The 21652-nt window shown below is 45.1% G+C and overlaps 1 long non-coding RNA gene across 1 annotated transcript in view; it reads right to left on the bottom strand.

Annotated features, from left to right (window-relative positions):
- Positions 1-10122: 10122 nt before the first annotated feature.
- Positions 10123-21652, bottom strand: part of LOC128351218 (uncharacterized) — a 29192-nt gene continuing 17662 nt past the window's right edge. Inside the window, exon 3 of the long non-coding RNA XR_008319649.1 lies at positions 10123-10408. This is a non-coding gene — a long non-coding RNA (uncharacterized LOC128351218). The remainder of the gene's footprint in view (positions 10409-21652) is intronic.

The following is a 21652-nucleotide window of genomic DNA, read 5'->3' on the forward strand; positions in this document are numbered from 1 at the left end:
ATATCTGCACACACACCCCCACAGACTGAACTGAACCGGGGGGTGGGGGGGTTGAGGGGGTGCCAGACCGAACTGGCCCTGTCTGGGTCAGTGTCTCTTTCTGACATTGAAGCTCTTCCCATGATCACTGGAAAGCAGGCTAAGCTCCCTTAGCCCGCTTTCCAGTGGTTGTGGGAACCACCAGGCTCACAGGCAAGCCTGGTGCTCCCAAGGCGCCGGCTAGCCTGCTTTAACCACCCTCCCATTAAATGAGGTTAATTAATTTATTGTTATTTATTGATTGATTATACTGCCCTTCCTAACTTGGCTCAGGGCGCTTTACAAGCAAAACAAAAACAGGTAAAGTCAGTCAACAATAAAAACAAAAATTTTAAAATACCATAAAACAAACAGTTAAAAAACAATTTAAAAACCCTCATTAATGGAGCGAGCACTTGGTTAACCTCATCTGGTTGCTCATGTGTCACCGCAGTGAGCGGCGACACCTGAGTAGACCCCCGGCTGGGTGGCTGCAAGCAGCCTCCCAGGCTCAGGGGTCTCTCCAGGATGCCCCGCACACTGGCATCCTGGAACTCCTGGGGGCTGAGCGGCCCTGATCCCCACAGCCCCTACTGGCTCTGTGATTGATTCAGCAGTTGTGGGGGCGGCTGATCTGGCCACCCAGCTACAGGAGGCTGCTCGTTTGCGGGGAGAGTGGGCTAAGCCTGCTCTCCCCATAGAACCCCCTCAGGCGCTTCACACGTGTAGTGTGAAGCGCTTCATAGTGTAAGTGTCAGTAAGAGACACAAAAAAAGAACTCTGGTGAAATGCCTGGACTGGCTGCCCTCTACCATTGTAAATAGCACTGATGACTAGCAAATACAAAGACAAATACAAAGTTGAGAAATGCTGGCTATTATAGGGGATTGTATGCATTTTCAATCCTCTGGTTAGGAGAGCTTTGCTGAATAAGGATTGCTGTTCCCTTTTCAATTCCCATGCTGTCTAGTCATGGTTAATTAACACATGCTCTCTACTTAAATGACATTTGAACAAATGGGCTATTTTAAGGAATTATTCAAATAATTAGCTGTGGTTTTTATGATTTTTTTTAAAAAAAGAGCACTGCTGATATAAAAGGTACTCAACTGAAACTGAAATGCATGTAAGAAACTCCCTACTAAAATATGCATTTATTATGAGTTAGTAAATCAAAGTAATATGCTTATAATTTGAAAAAGTGTTTTCTCTCTCTTAATTTTCTGACATTTTATAGTCTCTGGAAATATGATCCCAGGTACCCTGCTTAGACCTAAATTCCATTAGTATGTGTGGATCCTCCTCCAAGTAATGTGTATTGGACATTACACAGGCTCTATTTTAATGGTGATAATTATTGCAGGGTTTTATAGGCAGTCAACAAAGTGAAGAATAGAGAAGTACAAACACTGGAAACAACTGATGATTGCATTACTTAGTCTGTTGACTTTGCATTTGCAAGTATTTATGGGCCTTTGCAATTGTCTGAGACTCTGTTATATTACAGAGGCTGTTGTATTGGACACAAGCTTAATGGCCCACACATGCCCACCTAGGACCTGGATGACTCTTTTGGTGAAGGCAGTAGTGACACAAGTTGGCCAGCTTATCCCATTGTCTTTGCTACTGGCATGCCATTGCATTTTCGGCACAGCCTGAATCTTCACAGAGGCCTTGAGAAAGTCCACTGATCACTGGGAAGAGGCACTGCTGAAGGTCTTCACAATGCCTCATTTTTGCTCCCAGGCTCCAGAAGGGAGAAGTGTAGCAGAGATGCCACCAAGGTGGTGCCCTCTTCACTCTATGGCTGCCTTCAGACGTCACAGGAAACCTGTGGCAAACTAGCCTCAGGTTGGCCGTCTGTGATGTCTGAATTATTGGAACCTCAGTTCTGGGACCCAACCACAGTTCTGATTCCTCCCCCCAACCTCCGGTTGAACCCTCAGTTTATAGTAAGGTACACTTACCAAACCAAGGATACAGGGGGTCCAATGTGAGCAACTCACCCAAACCAGAATTAAAGGAGGGAGCTCCTCCCACCCCTTAAATTCAATTGTCTGGCATGGCTTTCATTCCAGGGTCAGAGGAAGCCCATGCAGCCAGTTCCACCCCATACAGATCTCCCAGACTGCAGATCATGATAATCTGGGAGCGTGCCAGGTGTTGTGAACTACACCTGGTTTCGCACTCTGTACATGCTCAGAGGGAAAGAGGCAAAGTCACATCATACACAAACTGAATTGGTTCTTGGAGATGGTGACCATGTAGGATCTTGGCACACAAACAGAGATAGAGAGAGAGACACACTCAGAAAGTTCAACGGGCTTTATTATAAAAAGTTGCTCATCAGGATAAAATAAATAATCCACATTAAAAACATGTTTCCGATTCAAAGTGTAGTGTAATGTGCCTAACTAACATATGTGTGTGCAATCAGTAATTACAGCAATCTAACAATCTAACAAATCCTAAATAAAACATTTAGAGAGAAGCAGAGAAAGAAGAAGGAGGAAGGGGGGGCTTAGGAAGGGGGTAGCAGTGATTAGCAGGAAGGAGGGAAGAGGGATCCAAGGCTTGTGAAGGCAGCATATTACAAGGATCAGAGGCTTGAGAATAGTGGATCTTTCAGCTGAAGGAGAGAGGCTGTAGCTGGGAACAACAACTTGGGAGCGGTGGTCTGGCTTCTAGTGGTCAAGCAGGCTGGTCAAGCAGACAGTTTGCTCAGAGTGAGGCAGAGTGAAGGTACCATGGCTGTGGAAGTCTTGACTTCTCACTGCGCAGTGGAAGTCACAGACAGTTCCTGTCCATGGACAGAGTTCCTGCCTCTAGCCCCGCGGCTTGGGCAGCAAACCCGTGGATTGCTCATGAGCAGATCTTGCTTGTAGGCACCAGATTGCTAGTAGGCACAAGACTGTCTGTAGGCAAGAGACTGCCAGTTCTCTGTCCAGTAAGCCTCATTCTTTATAGTTGTATCTTCCGTTGATCTCCCATCATCTTTCCTGGGTCCCAAAAGGTGACAACTTGCTGTTACCTTCTGGATAATGCCTTTTTAATCATTCAGGCAGTCCAGTGAGATCTTAATCCCATCTTCTGTTAGCTGCTATCTTGGGGAGGGGACCAAAGCAAATCTGCATCTCTGAGCTGCAAATGGGCCTCTTCTCTTATCCCCAGATTTGGGCCTGGTCCCAGAAGGTGTTAGTAAACGGACTAAATCTACACGTGTTCTCCTAGGACGAAATTTCTATAGACAGCAACTGAGTAATCCCCTTTGGGCATAGCAGAGCAATCATTGACAAAGATTAACATAGACTTCTTGCAACAGGAAAGGGGAGATCAGCCCCTGGCCTCTTCCACAGACATTATCTGATAGTGAGTTACATTTTAGCATATTGATTAGCTCAGGCCTAGCCCTTGTGTTTCTGTGAGTGCCCATTTCACAATACAATGCTGAATTGCCTCCTCTTTCATAGAGCAGTAGAGGTAGTCCTGAGATCTGGGTGTCAGTTCACCTTGAGTTCAGGCATTTAATTGAACTCTTATAAAATGGAATCAGACACAGGCCTGGGTTCCATATTATTCTGGGTTGGTGGCTCTGGGTTTAATGATGGGGTCAGGGCATCCCCAATGGGGGTCGTCCAACACAGGGGACTGGGAGGCAAACTGTGGGTCCATTGAACCCACAGTTACAGGTATGTCCGAAGGCACCCTACATCTCTAAAGGTAACAGCAGGGAGGATTACTACCAATGCCTTCAAGCAATGCCTTCTTTTTGCTACCACACTTGGAGGGCAAGATCAGGGAGAAGACAATGCCAACGCCTTCAGTAGTGTTTCCTCTTCTCTCTCATTCTCCGTGGGAAGGTGTTGCAGGGAAAGTTTCCACTAAGATCATGGAAGCACCACTTCTTCTTTGTCCAGTCAGTATCTCATGGGTGGGGTGGGGGGACCCTGTGTGCCAAAGGCAGCTGCCAGTATGCCATGGGTGTGTGGAGGGCCTAGGACCTTACCCCAGTGTCCAACACAATGTGGCTCAGTCCCTGATATCACACAATATGACAATAAGCAGCTCCATTATAATTTGGGTCTAATCATACAAAAGCTTTCTGTGATATTGGGTGTGCGAATCTACTTCATATTTATCCTCAGGTTTACTTAGCTATTTAACCCTCCTCAGCTGTTTTATATAAGTAGAAAACTTGTGTTTGTGGCTGAGGTGACATTTGAACCAGGGACTTCTCAGCTCACTAGCCATCCTACAAAATGTTATCACACACCTGTTCAATATTTTCAGAACTATTCATATCTAGTCTTGCACTATTAGATCAGCTACAACTGATATGGCCCCCTTCTTAGATTATGTTGGCAGCATGCTGCTTCTTGTGCTGCTATCCCTAATCCAACATGACTAGTGGGAGGGATTTCCAGGAGGGATCACAGAACAGGCTCCTCCCACATGGCCCAGGCATTACCCTGGTGGTGCTCCTATAGTGAGGAGCAGTGCTGCTATGACTCTCACAATGTCACTGTACAGTAAAAAGGGAGCCTTTGGGGTTTTTTTGTTCTTAAAAGGCCTTATTTATTAGGAATGTGCATGAATTGATTTTTTAAATTTGATTTGTACCTGAATTGAATCACCCCCGATTTGTTTTGCATCCGAATCTGGCCAGCCCGCACAGGGGCGATTTGTTTGGTCCACAAATCTCCCAAAACAGGTAGATTTGGGTACAAATAGTTTTGTACCCGAATCATTTTGCACAAACAGCAGGCACAGGTGATGATCCTTTCAGCAGCAGGAAGGGGGTGAAAAAAATTCTCTTCTCTTTTCCTCAATCAGGAAAGCAGGAACAAAAAGCAGAGAATCTATTCCAGGCAGCAGGCAGGCAAGGCAAAGCAAAGCTCTTCTGGGGCTCTCTCTCTCTTCTCCCACAAGGCAGAATGGCAGCTGGCTGCCTTCTTAAGTACATTTGAAAACCCCTCCTTCAATCTCCCCCACACTTGTCCCTTCTTTGACACTTCCCTTAGCCAACGTGGGGTCAATCACCCCTGGCAACACAAGATCTGAATGGAAATGAGGCAACCTGGAACCAGGGGGTAATCACCAGCCAATCATTGCACATTAATTCATCAATCTGAAACTTGGGAGGGTGGGGTTTTCAAAAAAATAAAAATAAAAAAAATTCCTGACACAAAATGGAGAGAGCAAGAGAGATTGCCACAAAATGGAGGTCTGAATCTACACATTTTTCATGTCCAAAATCTGGGTGATTTGTTATGGACCTGAATCTGGCTAGCTGGCACAGGGGCAATTTGTTTTCTCCACAAATCACACAAAATAGGTAGATTTGGGTACAAATCATTTTGTACCCAAATCGATTCGCACATCCCTATTATGTATCACATGTTGGCAGATATTAAAGTATGCTTCCTGAGTGTTGTCTCTTATCTTCCTTTAAGGGGAAAGGGGGGGGGTATTTGAAATCACTGATTAAGCTGTTTTTTTGCAGTCAAGTCTGATCCATTCATCTCTTGTAGATGTATTTAATTATGGTTGTTAGAACCCATTACATATGTTTTGTGGTTTTCCTCCAGCCATTCTGATGTGCCTACTAGAAAGAATCAATACTTTAGTGTCACAGTTGGTCTTTCCTGAAGCATGTCAACTTCAGAAGTCTTTCTTGGACAATAAACATGATTAACCCAGTAATAAAGGCAGTAGACAGAGAAGCGGGAAGGCTGCAGTGAACAGTGGTCATATGGAAAGCAAAAGTCCTAGGTTTAATAGTGGCATTTGAAATGGGGAGAGTGGAGCAGAATAGAGTTTTGAATGAGATCTAAGTCTGTTTCAGAAATGAATGGAGTGCAGCCTTGTGAGAAGTGCAGAGAGGAGCCCTTTACATTTTCGTGAATAATAAGAATATCAAACACTGAACACTGTTACACTAGCTGAGAGTCATTTAAGCATTTCTGCTTCAGGGCATAAGCCAACATCTATCTATCTGAGGTTACTATAAAACCCTACTATATGTCAATTGCAAAATTCTCCATTTTACACCAGTCTAGAGGAAGTGGGTGAAGAATCTCTACCAAGGCTTTTGCCACATTGCTTGTATTTACATTTTCACCTCAATTATTTGGGTTGCCGTAAGCTTTAACATATCAAGTAGTGACCTGATTATGGCTGAAGGATGGCATAGGAATCCAGTGCCATCCACTCATATTCTGTTCTATTTACTGCATCTTTGAACTGGGGAGTGGTGAGACACTGGTACAATACTATTGCTCATACAATATACAGTATATAAAATATTGTTATGTACTTGCAACCCTTCTACTCCGAGCAATGAGAAGTTCCAGGTAACAGTGCTACTTGAGTCCCCATTTTCCTTCAAGGAGGCATCACTGGAGGCTTATGGTATATTTGTAATATTTGGTTTATTTTCAAACATGCGTTGAACATCAAATGGAACTGAAAATAGCAGAGCATTCTCATGTCAGCAGTGGGTTACATCAAGTCCCAGAGAACAAACTTGAACCCCAAGCTGCTTCTGAGCCACTTCATTCCAGGTTCTAAAAAACCTGCCTCTCTGCCTCACAACTAGCCTGCAACTCCTGTTTCTTTACTTTGGCTGCTCAGATACCTATAGCTGTTAGTGGGGAAGATGAAGGGGGAATGATGTCATCTTACACTCTTGCCTCAACCCCCATCAAATGGTTGTGACTATCTGCCAATCTCATGGCTTCTCCCCTGCAGGTTGCTCTCTCAGCCATTAAGAAACCACTTAAGGAACATCTAGTTGACCTCCAGAACAATGAGCTAGTTATCTCCTTAATAAAAGGCCTGGCTAGTAGTCACCCATATTGACTGCAAAGTTGTTGCAATATTTTCCTCCACTTTCCAATACACACACACTGTATAGTGTTGCCTTTTCTCATAACTTTTCCTCTTCTTCCTTTCTCTTCTTCCAAGATTTCTCTGGGGCTATTGTATTGCTGATATAGTTCCCAGATCTGCTCAGCCTCAACAGCAGAAGCAGGAGATACCTGGGGCAGACATTCTTAAGAATCATCTTTTCAGTCCTTCAGGTGCTCTTATTACTGCTGTTCGGGGCAGGTTGTATAGAAACATCCCAACTCTCAGTGGCAGTGCCTGCGGACTGCCAAGGGACAGTGATGCGTGTAAAGTTTTCTCCCTAGTCCTTTGCTGCTGTTAGTGATGTTGCTGCCTTGCTATATTCACAGCAGCTGGACTTACATTTAGCAGCTTGATGTTTAAATCTCTTCAGTGTTGGAGATACAGCTCCAGGAGCATCAACTCTTTGCACCTTTTATCCTATTGACCACTAGGGGTGTTGGGATTGGGAATAGAGATAGTGAGCAAGGGGTTTCTTCTTTGTTTCCCCACTCTTCAGATGGAATGGCTAACTGCAGTTCATCATGACTGAGGTCCTAACTCCATTACACCTGAACTTGCAAAACTGCAATTACAGGCTGAAAGCTATCTCCAGCTTGCCTTGACAAACTCCAGTTTGTACCATTGGTTATCTCCAGGATTCACCACCGACAACTGGGGTTTTGCGGCTGAAGCATTATGTCCAACTGCTAGCACAGGTATAACCGCATTTTCATGCAGATTTACAAACTGCAATCATAGAGGTGGTGGTGCAGACCTGCCCTAGTACATGGCTGCTCCATGATTTGGGCACTTCACTCTGGCAGCCTCTTGGAAAACCTGCCCTGCCCCTCCCGTCAGCTATGCAGCTATGGAGTTGTCAGGCTACCATGCCCCACCCCAGACTTGTCAGCCAGTCAAACTGCACAGTCTCTTGGGGGCAGCTCCAATCCCCACTCTATCCCTTGCTCCCAGCACCTGACAAATGGTAGGGTAAGGGCACAGGATGACAGGACAGGCACCAAGTCTTCTGCTCCATGAGAAGAGAGCAACAGTCATGTATGTTCACAAGCACACACACTCCAAGTGGCAACATATGCAGGGCAACACATCACAGTGCTGGAACAGTGTGTGTGTGTGTGTGTTTGTGTGTGTGTAACCTGGGGTTGGGTATAAAAGGCAGAGCAGCAAAGTTCTATCTTTTTCACATATAGGTTGGGGAAAGGTGGGGATATTTGCTCCCTAGTTTTGCTCATGAGAAGAATCATCTGTGAGGACTAGATGGCATTCTAATAATTGTATAAGGTGATGTATGCTCCTGAGTGAGTGTGATGGGATGCCTGGGTGGTCTTAAATTCTGTGAGCTGCTGGCTTAATGCAAATGCTAATAGCAAGCCCTAAAACTTTTATCATGCTTTGACAATAGGAAGCATTCACACTAGTAGACAAATCCTTGAAAAACAGTGATAGTGAGCTGAGTCTCACAATCAGTGAGACCCAGTTTGAGAAAGGAAGCAGGGAGAGCAGGCTAAGCACACAAGCAGGGTGTGAGCCCGATTTCGGCTGATCGTGGGAATAGCCTCAGTGTGCTGTAATTAGACTCAGTGAATTAGCTACGTAGTGTCTCCTTAAGGACAACCCAGCCTCAGAGGTCCTCCCTCCCATTAGAATAGAAGAAACCTGTGGGAAGCCTCTGTGTGTGTGTGTGTGTGTGTGTGTGTGTGTGTGTGTGTCTATGTTTACAGTCTGGTCTGAATTTTGACTGGTTCAGCACATTTGGCAGCTCTGCTAGAACCAGTTTGGTGGTTTGAGGGCCGGAAAGGGCAGCTCTGGAGGTGGTGGTGAGAGGCACCTTTAAAAGGAAATTAACAGGTCTGGCACAGCGGGGAAGTAACTTGCCTATGGAGCAAGAGGTTTCTGGTTCGAATCCTGGCTGGTATTTTCCCCAGACTATGGGAAGACTATGGAAAACACCTACAGGTATATCAGGCAGCAGCGATATAGGAAGATGCTGAAAGGCATAATCTCATACTGCGCAGGAGATGGCAATGGCAACCCCCTCCTGTATTTTACCAAAGAAAACCACCTGGCTCTGTGGTCACCAGGAGTCTACACTGACTCAGTGTCACAACTTTACTTTACTTTATTTTTATTTTTTAAAAAATTCTAAACCGCCCAAAACTTGTGTCTCTAGGAGGTTTAAAATTAAAATCATTTAAAACATCAAATCAATTAGGAATTAAAATCATTGAAAACATTGAAAACATTTAAATATTAAAACTAATTCAAAGCCTGGGTGAATAAATGTGTTTTCAGTGTCTTTTAAAAAGTTGCCAGAGATGGAGAGGCTCTTATTTCAATAGGGAGCGCTTTCCAAAGTCCAGGGGCTGCAGTGGAGAACTTGGCCCGTTCCCGGGTAGCCACCATGGTGTTTATTGTGGTGTTGCCTCTCCAGGCAGATTTCAGGTATGGCAGTGCTCCCCTCCGCAGCCCATGGTTCCGGCACTCACCTGGCCTCTTCACATGCATGCACGGAGGCTAGGTGAGTGACAGAGCTGTGCTGCTACCATGCAGACTTCTGGGTGGAAAGCCATATGTGTGGAGGCCAGGTGAGAGCTGTAGCTGCACCACCACCATATGGGCTACTGGAGTGTGTGCTGCCATACCTGGAAGCCTTCCGGAGCAGTGGCACCACAGTAAGGACTTGCTAATTTACCTTTAATGGTACCTCTCCCCACCCTGCTTCATAGCCATCCTCACTGGCCTTCGAACTGCCGAACTGGTTCAAGCTGAGCCACTGAACACACTGAAGCAGTTCGAGAACCCACAGACTGGTCCAAGTTTGGACTGGACTGCAAACATTGGTCCATGCACCCCTCTAGCCTGGGTTAGGAGCTCTGTCAGGAACCTTTATGCAACCTTGTAAATCAAGTTACCAACACTTGCTTGGAGCCTGGATTTGATATTCCAGTGACCACAGACAATAAAAGTAGTTGGAAAAGCTTCTATATGCCAACAGAACGGCTCCTTGAGAAGCCTGCATCCCAGCATGCTTGAGGGCAAGAAAGAAATCCCAGCTTCCCAGAGGCAGTTGATTGCTGTCACTGCTTTCCAATGCCTGCCTGGAAACTACAATTCCCATGATGCCATGTGGTTGGCTAGCTTCTGGGTGTCCTCTGTGGTTGTAGTTGGATCATTATTTTGCCCACTTTCCAGTACCCCTTCCATGCTGTGCAGTGTCTGAAAACTCATGTACAATACAGTCCTTTAATCCAGCTATAGAGTCCTGTAAGATTTTGCTTGACTGCAGTCTAGAGATTCAAATCTGGAGCACTGTTTAAGGAGTAGTAGTACCAGAGCACGAAACAACTTCTTGTGTTGTGTAGCAGCAGTAGTTTTTGTCTATTTTGAATCAATGTGAATGATTGTGAACCTTTTGTTTCTTTTCCTTTTTTGAATCTGTTTTTGTTGCTGCCAGTTCAATATGCTGCTATCAGTGTATCTATAGTCAATACAAAAAGAAGAATGGAATCTCTCATTATATTTACAACAATAGTGATCTGTAATGTTATGACCCAGCAAAGCTTTCATCCTACCATCTAGCTGCCTGTGCAAGGTAATCAGATTTCTCTTTTGTAAATATCTGGAGTGTGAAATAGAACTGTTGTAGGGAAGAGATACTTATCCATTGATTTCTGTTGTCTTTTGTTTTTAATCAGATACAAATGTTCACTGATGTTTGCAATTCCCTTTTATTGAGCATTTGATTTTCAGCACTTTGATTTTTCTTGGCCTTTTTGGCAGAATGAGAGCTATCTGTGTTCCATTACAGGAATCGGATTGCTTGTTTTAAGAAGCAAGCTCAACCTTTTGCATATGAGAGAGGATACGCTTTTTGTTGGACTTCAGTGGCAGTTCGTTCAACTTTTAAAACTCTTAGATCAAGCTTTGTTTATGAGAATATACGCAGAGCCCTTTCTCACGGTCATGAGAAAGGGCTCCAAGGGGCAAGGGGAGGAAGCCTTTAAAAGCTTACCTGCCAGGAAATGACCCATTCCTCTGTGCTGGGTGTGCGGTTCATGCACCCAGACAATCCTCTGCCGCTGCCAGCAGCAGTGGGGTTTGGAGGCTGGGAGGCCCTTGGAACTCTTATAATGCACCATGGAAATGCATGGGGCATTATGGGGACCTCCCTGATGCTGGCAGGGAGCACTGCTGTCTCCCAGCACCAGCTGCAAGCAGTCAGGGCTGGCAGATGATGGAAAAAATGAGGTTAAGGGAGCATTTGCTCCCTTAACCTCATTTTGAAGGTCGGCCCCAGAGATGGGTTTGGTGCTGCGCTGCTGCGGGGAGCCACGGGACTGGACTGGACTTCCTTAACCTGGTTTTGCCTGTGCATGAGAATAGCCCCACAACCTTGCTATCTAGAGTCTTATTAGTGTATCAATGTTGATTCCAAGTCTTAGAAGCTGGCCTCTGGTGCTGCATGGTGTGGGGGACCTTAGAGAATGAGATGCACAAGCTGCAAAATCAGGCTTGGAAGCCATTAACTGGTATCACGGCAACTTCTAGTAATTTTATTGATTAATTGATTGATTGTTTGTTCAGTTTTTATGCTGCTTTCATAAGGCATACCAAGGCAGTTTACAAATCTTTGATTACAGTAACACTCCATAAACCACACATTTAAAACCTTAAAACCAGGCAAACAGTAAAAACCATAACGCACCAAAAAAAACACAAAAAAACCCAACAACAATAAAAAAGATAAACAGAAGCAGGAAAGCTGAGAAACCTGGTAGCCTCTAAGGGGAAAATGTCTGAACAAATAAAAAGGTATTTAGTTGTTTTTTTAAAAGCAGCCACAGATGTCAAAGAGAGGATTGTCACTGGGAGAGAATTCCAGAGCCTGGGGGCAACAAGAGAGAAGTACCTGTTCCACGTGCATGAGAATTTAGCCTTTCTAAACATCAGCATATGGAGGAAAGGCCCTTCTGACAACATTATTGGGTGGGCAAAAACCCTTTGAAGCAGGCGGTCCTTCAGGTATCCAGGACCCAAACCATTAAGGGCTTTAGAGGTAATAACCATCACCTTGAAATGGATCCAGAGACAAATTGGCAGCCAGTGCAGCTCTTTCAAAATAGGTGTAATATACTCCAAGCAAGCATTTCCAGAGTGAACCCTGACAGCTGCATTCTGCACTAAATGAAGTTTCAAAGGGCAGCCCCACATAAAGTGCATTGCAGTAATCCAGCCACAACATGACTAAGGCATGGGTAATCATGGCCAGATCTGCCTTCTTAAGAAATGGCACACTAGCTGAAGCTGTGCAAAGGCACCCCTCGCCACGGCCTCCACCTGAGCATCCAAAAGCAGAGCCAGGTTCAGAAATACCCCCATGTTGCGCACTTGCTCTTTCAAGGGGAGTACAACCCCATCCAGAGCTAGTTGAATCACCCTAGTCCAATTGGCTTTTCTACTGACCAACAGCACTGTCTTGACTGCATCTAACCTCATTTTGCTAGCCTGCAACCAGCCCATTACTGCCTCCAGCCCCTGGTTTATCACATCCACTGATTCCCTAGGATCTGATGTCAGGGAAAGGTAGAGCTGAGTGAAATCTGCATATTGAGGACACTTCAGTCCAAACTGCCAATGACCTCTCTCAGCAGTTTCACGTAGATGTTAAACAGCACAGGGGACAATACTGACTGAGCCTTGTGGGACCCCAGAGACCAGAGGCCAAGGAGTCGAGCAACAGTTCCCCAGCACCACCTTCTGGAACCTCTCCCAAAGAAAGGATCAGAATCACTCCAATGAATGTACCACCACCAATCCCTATACCTGAGGAGTGGGCCAGAAGGATGCCATGGTCAATGGTAGCAATTGCCTCTGAGAGGTCCTGCAGAACCAATAGGGATGCACTCCCCCCCATCTAGTTCCCAGCATGGGTCATCCACAAGGGCAACCAAGGCAGTTTCAGTCCCAATCCCAGGATGAAACCCAGATTTAAAAGGGTCTAGATAATCTGTATCATCCCAGACCCTTTGCAGCTGCACATACACCACACACTCTATCACCTTGCTTGATTAAAAAGAGAAGATTTGAAACAGGCAGATAGTTATCAAAGTTGGTGGAATCAAGCGATGGCTTTTAAAATAGTGGTCATAGCACCACCTGCTTGAAGCTCAATGGCAACTCCACTTCCCTTAGTTAAGCACTTAATTAATAATTGACTCCAGCCACCTACCATTCCTCCGCTAACTGAACAAAGAGGCACCCTTTAAAAGTGGTGATTCTTTTGTATTTAGTGGGAGAGCAACTGGCCCTATCTATCCCCAGCACAGTATCCCTCCAGTGGCTGCTGCTGGTGTCTATCTTATGTTTCTTTTTTAGACTGTGAGCCTTTTGTGGGCAGGTAGCCATTTTATTTATATCTGTGTAAACCACTATAGGAATTTGGGTTGAAAAGCAGTATATAAATATTTGTCAGCATATTCATATACCTGTTCCTTCCCTGGCAAATTTTACTAGCCATTAAGGGCAGGGCTATGGAATGTTGCCTGCACATTGCCTAGAATCTTTTCCAATTCCTCAAGTTGCACTAACTGAAAATAATCCATCACAATTGGACCAGATGGTTGCTGAGGCATGGCTCCTGGAACTGCCAAAGTTGAATTTTGTGATTTGATTTGAGTTCAAATTGAATCAGCCTGTACTGATTCAAGCTCGAATCTGCTGCCCTTAAATCTGGGTTGATTAGATTTGAATTTGAATTGATTCTGCCATATTTTTAAAGGCTAGGGGGCACCAAAGTGGGTTGGGTGGCAGGACCCCATGGGTGCCAACTGCCACCCAACCCCCAGAGAAATCAGGCAAAGGGGTGCATTTTTAGTAATTTTTATGTGTTGTGGATTCTCAGTTGTGGATTCTTGGTTGTGAAATAACTTCTTCATAGAGATCCCCAAGAATCCAAACATAACAATTCCTGAAAATTCCTCAGCATCTTTCCAGTGGCTGTTTCTGGCATCTACCTTATGTTTCTTTTTTAGATTGTGAACCCTTTGGGGACAGGGAGCTATTTTATGTATTTATTGATATCTATATAAACTAATTTCGGAATTTTTGTTGAAATGTGGTATATAAATATTGCCTAACTGGGCATCTGGTGAGGGGAATGGATTCATGATAGATGTCTGCAACTCCTCCTCCCCGACCCTCAAGGTGAGGCAGCTGTAGCATCATGAAACCTGGAGGACAGAGTTGGGAGATACCCACTCCATCAAGCTCGTCCAACCAGGTTTCAGTCACACATACCAGGTCAGCATGCTCCTCCACAATTAAACCATGGATGAGAGATGTTTTTGCATCTACTGACCTGGCATTCAATAGCAGATCCCTAATCCTTAAGGGAGTGTTCCCAGAACACCCTGGAGGTGCAGGATTCAGAGAAGAGCTAGAAAAAGGAATAGGCCTCAGTTGCCTAGATTGTTTCGCCCGTTATGGTCTACCCAACTCACCACCATACCTTCCTCGGCCTACCACTGCTGCACCCATGCAACCCCAAGTTCCCAACTCTCCCAGGCACATGCTAAACACCACAGGTGAGCAGAGTTTAAAAGGCAGAGTTCAAGGACTGTACTCCCAGGAAAAGAAACCTATTCCAAGTCCAAACAAAAGCAAAGTGCCCTTCACCTCCCAGACCACTGGGGTTACTGCACACATCATGATGTGTTGCTTGGCTGGTAGGGCTGCTTGGAGAGGCACGTTGTTATTCATGTCCTCCTTGCAGACCCTAGATCTTCCCCAGTGATTCTGCTTCTCTTCAACTTCTGTGCCCCAGGCTATGAGCTGAAGCGCAAGAGCCAAAGGTCAGGAGAGGAGAGCTAGAGAGGAGAACTGGTCTTGTGGTAGAGAGAGAGAAGAGCTGGTCTTGTTGTAGTATGCATGACTTGTCCCCTTGGCTAAGCAGGGTCTACCCTGGTTACATATGAAAGGGAGACTAGAAGTGTGAGCACTGAAATATATATTCCCCTTAAGGGATGGGGCTGCTCTGAGAAGAGCATCTAGATTCCAAGTTCCCTCTGTGGCATCTCCAAGATAGGGCTGAGAGAGATTCCTGCTTGCAACTTTGGAGAAGCCACTGCCAGTCTGTGTAGATAATACTGAGCAAGATGGACCTATGGTCTGACTCAGTATATGGCAGCTTCCTAAGAGCCATTTGGCTCTTGTCTTACAGCTTGTGCCAAAGGCTTGTGCCTTTGGCAAGCTGCCTCTCTTAAGCATTATTACCTAAAGGGGAAAGGATAGAATGAGCACACTGCACCTTCTCAGTGGCAACAGAGACACAAGCCCTTCCCAGCTCAGCTTTCTCCCTAATGTGATAAATTGCATTAAGTGTTTTAATAACAATTAACTATTATCATCTGTAGTGGATTTAAGCCCAGCCTTTGTCTCAGAGCAAGCCCACGGGGGGGGGGGGGAGAAAAATGCTGAATCATTCCCTTCATGTTTGCTTAACAAAGGCTGTTTCTTTTAAAAATGTAAACGGCTTCCTCAGTAGCTGATTCGCTGCCACCACACCCTAATTATTACAGCCCCCCCAGATTTGGGTGAATGTCCAGGGAGACTCTTCTTCCCTTTTCTAAGTGCAGCCTACACTTGATGAGCACACATGATAGAGTGAATTGCTGAGCAACCAAACTTGAGACGTGTTTGCACCAGAGTAAAACCCCTTTTCCTGAGCTAAAAATCCACTCAGAGGCAGGTAAAATACAAAGAACAAAAATAGAAAAAACTTTATTCAAAATACTACAGACTGCTTCAGTCTGAGGTTTTCTCAGCTTTTAGTTACAGGTAACAGAAACACACAGTACTTGCAAGAATAATTCAAAAAGCACCCTCAGAGGATATTGTGGTGGCACACTTTAAAAATGGTGGTTACCCAGTTGCAAAGAACATAAATGTAAGAAAATACCAAAAAGCACCTATGGGAGTTTACAGAGACGTTTGCAATGCCCTAGTTGGAAAGAAAGGGCATAGGCTCAGTTTCTCTTAGTTTGTTACGTTACAAATAAAAACACAATAAACCATTTGTAAAGATTTGCAAAGCAGAAAAAGAAAGAAGTCTAACATGCTCTAACAAACTGTTCCCTCACTAAACCATTCAGAAGCCACAAAGCCATGGTTTCCTTCCCCCTTGAAACTCACCCCAAACTCCAGGGGAGATTTCAATCTATTGGCAATCCGATCTGCAGATGTCCTTCCATGAGATAATTCTTCAGGCTAGCTTTTGACCATGAGGCAGCAAAAGCTTCTCACTAAGTCTTCTGCCCATCTTTTCTTATTCCCCTCCTATCTCCTTGTGAACAAAAACACACACTTCTCTTCCTGCCACAGGACCCTCAAGGTCCCGCCCACTGTGTGGTGAGTGGTTGTTCCCTAGCCTGTCAGTCAGGACAGGGTTCACTTCTGGTTCACTCTTTAGGGTAAGGGAGGGCTGATTGCTACACCATCACAATGTACAAGTTTAGCTAGAACAGGCCTATGTTGTCCCCTTCTTGGGAACTGATGGCCAGACAAGATTTGCCCATACTTCCATTGTATGCAGCTTGGTGACTATGAAGCAATGGAGAGCGCTTTGTATAGCTGAATTAAACCTGAAACATTGGCAACTTTGAGCATATCCACTGCTTGTTATACTGATCAGCCAGGTAGAACATTGCAATCACAGCAAGAAACCAACTGGTCATGGCTATGGCTACCTGTTCAAACATGCTCAGGAAAGCATCCACATCAGAGGGTATCATCTTGGTCAACTGGATAGGAGTTATCATTCATACCAGAGCTGCCTCTTCTCCCCCTCCAGCAGTTTCACTTTGCCTAGAGTTTACAGTTGCTCTAGGAAGTGAGCTTGAGACCTATGATGGGCTTTGAATTGCTTGAATGATCTGGGGTCGTTGAAATGCCAGGTGGTGAAGCAATGTGTGTTGCCTAGCCAGTTCAACCAGATGTCAGGGTTCGTGTAGTAGTCTGAACACTCCAATGCTATGGAGTATGAGGTGTCTGGCTCCATAATTTTCAAAAGTCCCTCCAGACATATCAGCTGAAGACAGAAATAATGTTGAGACTAAATTTTTTATTTGTTCTTCTTTACAAGCATATAGGTTTATTTTTTTAACTTACATTTATATGTTGCTCTTCCTCCAAGGAGCCCAGAGCAATGTACATGGTTTGTTTATCCCCCCAACAACCCAGAGAGGTAAGTTAGATTGAGAGCTGTGACTGGCCCAGGGTCTCCCATTGAGGTGCGTGATTGAATGGGGATTTGAATTCAGATCTCCCTAGTCCTAGACCAGCACTCTAACCACTACATCATGCTGACTTCCTACATCTTACTCTGGCTTCTCTGACCCTTGCCCCAGAGTTTCTACCTGACACCCTTTGAGACCCCTACACCCATTTCATTTGGTGGGCTCCCCTACCAGGACTAGTCCCCAATCTCTTCTCCCCTGTAGTCCTTCTGACTGAGCATGGTACCATACTCTGGATCCCCAGTATTTCTATTATTACTGAAGTACCTAGGCCAAAGTATTATTACTGAGGTAGGCCAAAGTAGGCCAAAGCCAAGTACCCTGGGATGTTGTGCTGGAGTAAGAAAGAAGGGGAAAGGGCTCCTGGCTCACATGTGCTCTCCTTTCCCCCAAGTTAGTCCTTTAAATTTCAATGGGACTACTTTGAGTAACCTTCCTCTTCATGTCAGGATTTTGGCATTTCATTATCAAGGGTATATGATACCATAACTTTGAAAGTGGGTAACTAATATCATATTAAGAAAAGATAACATTTTGGCCCTCCAACTGTTGTTGGATGGCAATTCCCATCATCCCAAGGCACAGTGGCCTCTAAAATGGCCACCACATGCTCACAAAAGGCCGAAATGGCCCCCAAATGGGCTGGCCTAGCCCATGGAAAAATGGAGGGAGGCTGGCAGAGGGGGGCGATACCACAACACCCCCCCCCAAAGGCCACCACAGCCCTCACCAGGCAGTAAGTCATTTTTTGAAAACTGAAAATTGAACACACACACACCACCCTTGGACCAGGCCCAAACTGGCCCATGAGTTTTGGTCCAACCTTGGACTGAACTGGGTCTGGTTAGGTTTGAGGTTGAACTGAGCCGGTTCAAGTGCAAACTAGTTCTAATTAGAATCGGTTCACACATCCCTACTCTGGATTATGCGTTCTGCACTACTAGGTATACTCAGTCAAAATGTGGCTGAAGAATAATTGAACTTATGGCTATGCTTGCTTCCAAGGGTGCTGCTGTGGCAGCTTTTGAAATGCTGAAGTACGGAGTCATAATTGTGTATGTGAGAGCAACTTGTCCCATCATGCCCTACCACCCAACTCACTTTGGTGTCCCTAAGACCTACCAGTTTGTCATGGAACCAATGAAGGAAAAAATGACCCTAAACCTAACCCTAAGTGTCATTCCAGACTTTGTGTGAGAGAAATAAAAAGTGGAATCCCTTAGATTTGTATTGGGGCTAGTGCTTTAAAACTTGTTCATAAATGATCTGGAGTTTGAGATAAGTAGTAAGGTGGCCAGGTTCAGAGGTGCCACCAAACTATTTGAGATAATGAATACCAAAATATATTGTGATGAGCTCTAAAATGATCTCTCAAAACTGGGTGAATGTGCAATGAATTAACAAATGTGGTTGAGTGTGAACAAGTGTAAAGTGATGTATATTGGGGCAAAAAATCCCAAATTCACATATTGATGGGGTCTGAAGTACTGGTGACTAACCTGGAAAAAGATATTGGAGTTTTGGGGATAGATCAATGGAAACATTTACTCATTGTGGTGCAACTATAAATAAATGGTAAAAATTTTAAAAATGGTAAAATAATAGTAGCAAAATTGGTTATAATAGGTAAGTCATGCTTTGCTTTCTAAGAGTATTCTTTCCCTTTCTAGCACTGGGATGTGGTCATGCATACAACTCTGTGCACCACTGCTGTTATTACTACATCTACTAAGTGCTACGGTGTGAGGTTGTATAAACAGCCCAGACAGGGGTTAATGATGCCAGTGTTATAACTGCTTATGAAAAAGGATGGGGGAGGTGGGGGGAAAGCTACATAGGTAGCCTATGTAATTAATCTCAGTGTGAAAGTTTAGGCAGCCCCCACTTTTGTTTGACTTTGGCATAGTGTTGCCTTCAAGGCAGTATTCAAACATCTGCAACAGCTCAGACAACTCAGATTTACAGCCGGCCGCACTATAATTCTTAGTCTCTCAACAGCTATTACAGAGATATGATGTAGTGTAGGAAAAGTTACTTTAAATGAGTTGGCAGCTCAACAAAACATGCTACGACTCCACCAGGGTGGACATATAAGCAGACTCCAGCTGCTCAGGTGGCACCAGCAACCCCGTGATGTATTCTTCTGCCTCTGCAAAATTCCATTTCCACATCACTACAAACACAGACATTGGTCTTGCCTAGCTGCATAACAGTCATTGGCGACACAGTGAGAAATAGTCCCAGAGTGACATTTTGGCTGTGTGCGGCTATTACAGGCTTGAGTTTCATTCATCCATCCCTGCAGGAGAGCAGCAAAGGTTTATGGTAGTGTCATGGCTGCCACCTATTCAAAGATCACACTTACTGTATGCATTATTGTCACGCTAAACAGGCCAAGACTCCTGACATAAATGTGTCCATTATATATATTGTGATTAGCACTTTTCACAAGAGCCTATGTAATGTAATGCTATGTGAATAGCATATTCAAATGCCGTGAAACTCTGTGCAGCACTTCACACCACTCACAGTGGTTTGCGGGGAGAGCGGGCTTAGCCGCTTCCTGGTGCTCTGGGCCCTGGGCAGCCAGATTGGCCGCCCACACGACTACTGGCTCTGTCACAGAACTGATGGGGGCTGTGAGCCCAGAAGTCCCAGGAGTCCCATTCTGAGGGGACCCCTGGAACTGGGAGGCTGCTTGTAGCCTCCCAGCCGGGGGTCTACTCATGTATTGCTACGTGCCATGGCAGCACAAGAGCAAATAAACGAGGTTAACGGAGCGATCGCTCCGTTAACCTCATTTAAGGGGAGGGGGATTTAGGTGGGCTAGCGACCTTGGAACCACCAGGCTTGCCTGCGAGCCTGGTGGTTCTGACGAGCACCAGAAAGTGGGCTAGGCTCCCTTAGCCCACTTTCTGGTGATCATCAGAATAGCCTCATTAGATACTTCTGAGCAAGTTGACGTCCTTCCAAACTAATCTGGATCACTTTCTTTTCTGCACCTATGTAGTATGTGTGCCCTGTCTAGCAGGATTGCTGTGAAAGTACAATAAAGATTGTAAAGCTACATCACATTATAGGGTGAGGCCATAATCAATGACAGAGCTTTCATACTTCATGGGCAGAAAAACCCTGAGCCAGGTCTCACGATCAGTGAGACCTGGTTTCAGGAGCTCAGCGGGGAGAGCGGGCTAAGACCACTCTCCCCGCACACAAGCAGGGCAGGAGCCCTGGCCCACACAATTGCCAGCTTCATGACAGAGCCGGCGAGGGCTGGGGGGAGCGGAGACCAATCGGCCCCCGGAAGCTTCAGTATGCCCTGTGCAAGTGCACAGGGCATGCTGGCAAGACCCCCGGAGCTGGGAGGTGGCTTTTCACCTCCCCTCCAGGGGTCTTCTCGTGAGTACCCGTGGCGCGGAGCCGTGCTGCGGCTACTCGCGATTAAAAAAACAGGGTTTGCAGAGCGCTCACTCTGCAAACCCTGTTTTAGGGGCGGGCAACTTGAGCGGGTTACCCGCTCTAGAACCACCGGGCTCACAGTCGAGCCTGGTGGTTCTCACAATTGCAGAAAATCAGGCTAGCGGAGGCTAGCCCGATTTTCTGCAGTAGTGTGAATAGCCTCCCTATGTTTGATCTTGAGCATCTCCCTATTTAAACAGGGTTTTGCAGCATGTGTGGAGGGCGATTAGGGTGATCACCCCTCACACACAATTACAGGAGATCTTGACAGTGCAACAGGATGTCCTGTAATGACGTCAGTGCACCCTTGCTCTTATCATGCGACAAGCCAGCTCATCTTGTGAAAAAACTCAGACATTTTAAAATGGAAACTCTTTTTATGAGTTTAGTTTAAAGCTATGTGCAGAGCTTTCAGGGTTACAGTGTGTGTTAAAAGAAATCTCAACAATCATATTTTCTTTATAAATAAATGTATATAAACACATTGTAATCCAGATGGCTCTTATTTGTTTAATTTGCGCTCTCCCTTAATGAAAGGTGACATCTCATTGTCATCATCAAATCTAATTGCAATCATTCAGCGTTAGTGTTTTGAATTTTTATTACTGCCCCCCTGAAGAGCCAGACGAATTAGGATGCTTTGGCTGCCTTTGGCCAAAATCAGGTTGTGAAGCTACCATAAACTTTCCTTAAATCCTTTTGCTGTGCAAAGCGGCAGGAGTGCACCAATGAATCTGCTTAGGGTTGTTGTTTTTTTGGTGAGCAAATACTGGACTCCCTTCTCAGATAATATGCAAGACAGATAGCAGATATTTCTTATGAATAACCCTGCTGTCTGAAGATCTAGCATCTCCCTACAGGTGGCAGCTGCTAAAGGCTATGTTGCAGAGTTATGTGCAAACTGGTGATAAATTTTGAGACGTTATTATGAGGATGATTGAAAGAGCTGAATTCCATTAAATTATAAATAT

This window comes from Hemicordylus capensis, chromosome 3 (assembly GCF_027244095.1).
Source record: "Hemicordylus capensis ecotype Gifberg chromosome 3, rHemCap1.1.pri, whole genome shotgun sequence".
NCBI lineage: Eukaryota > Metazoa > Chordata > Lepidosauria > Squamata > Cordylidae > Hemicordylus > Hemicordylus capensis.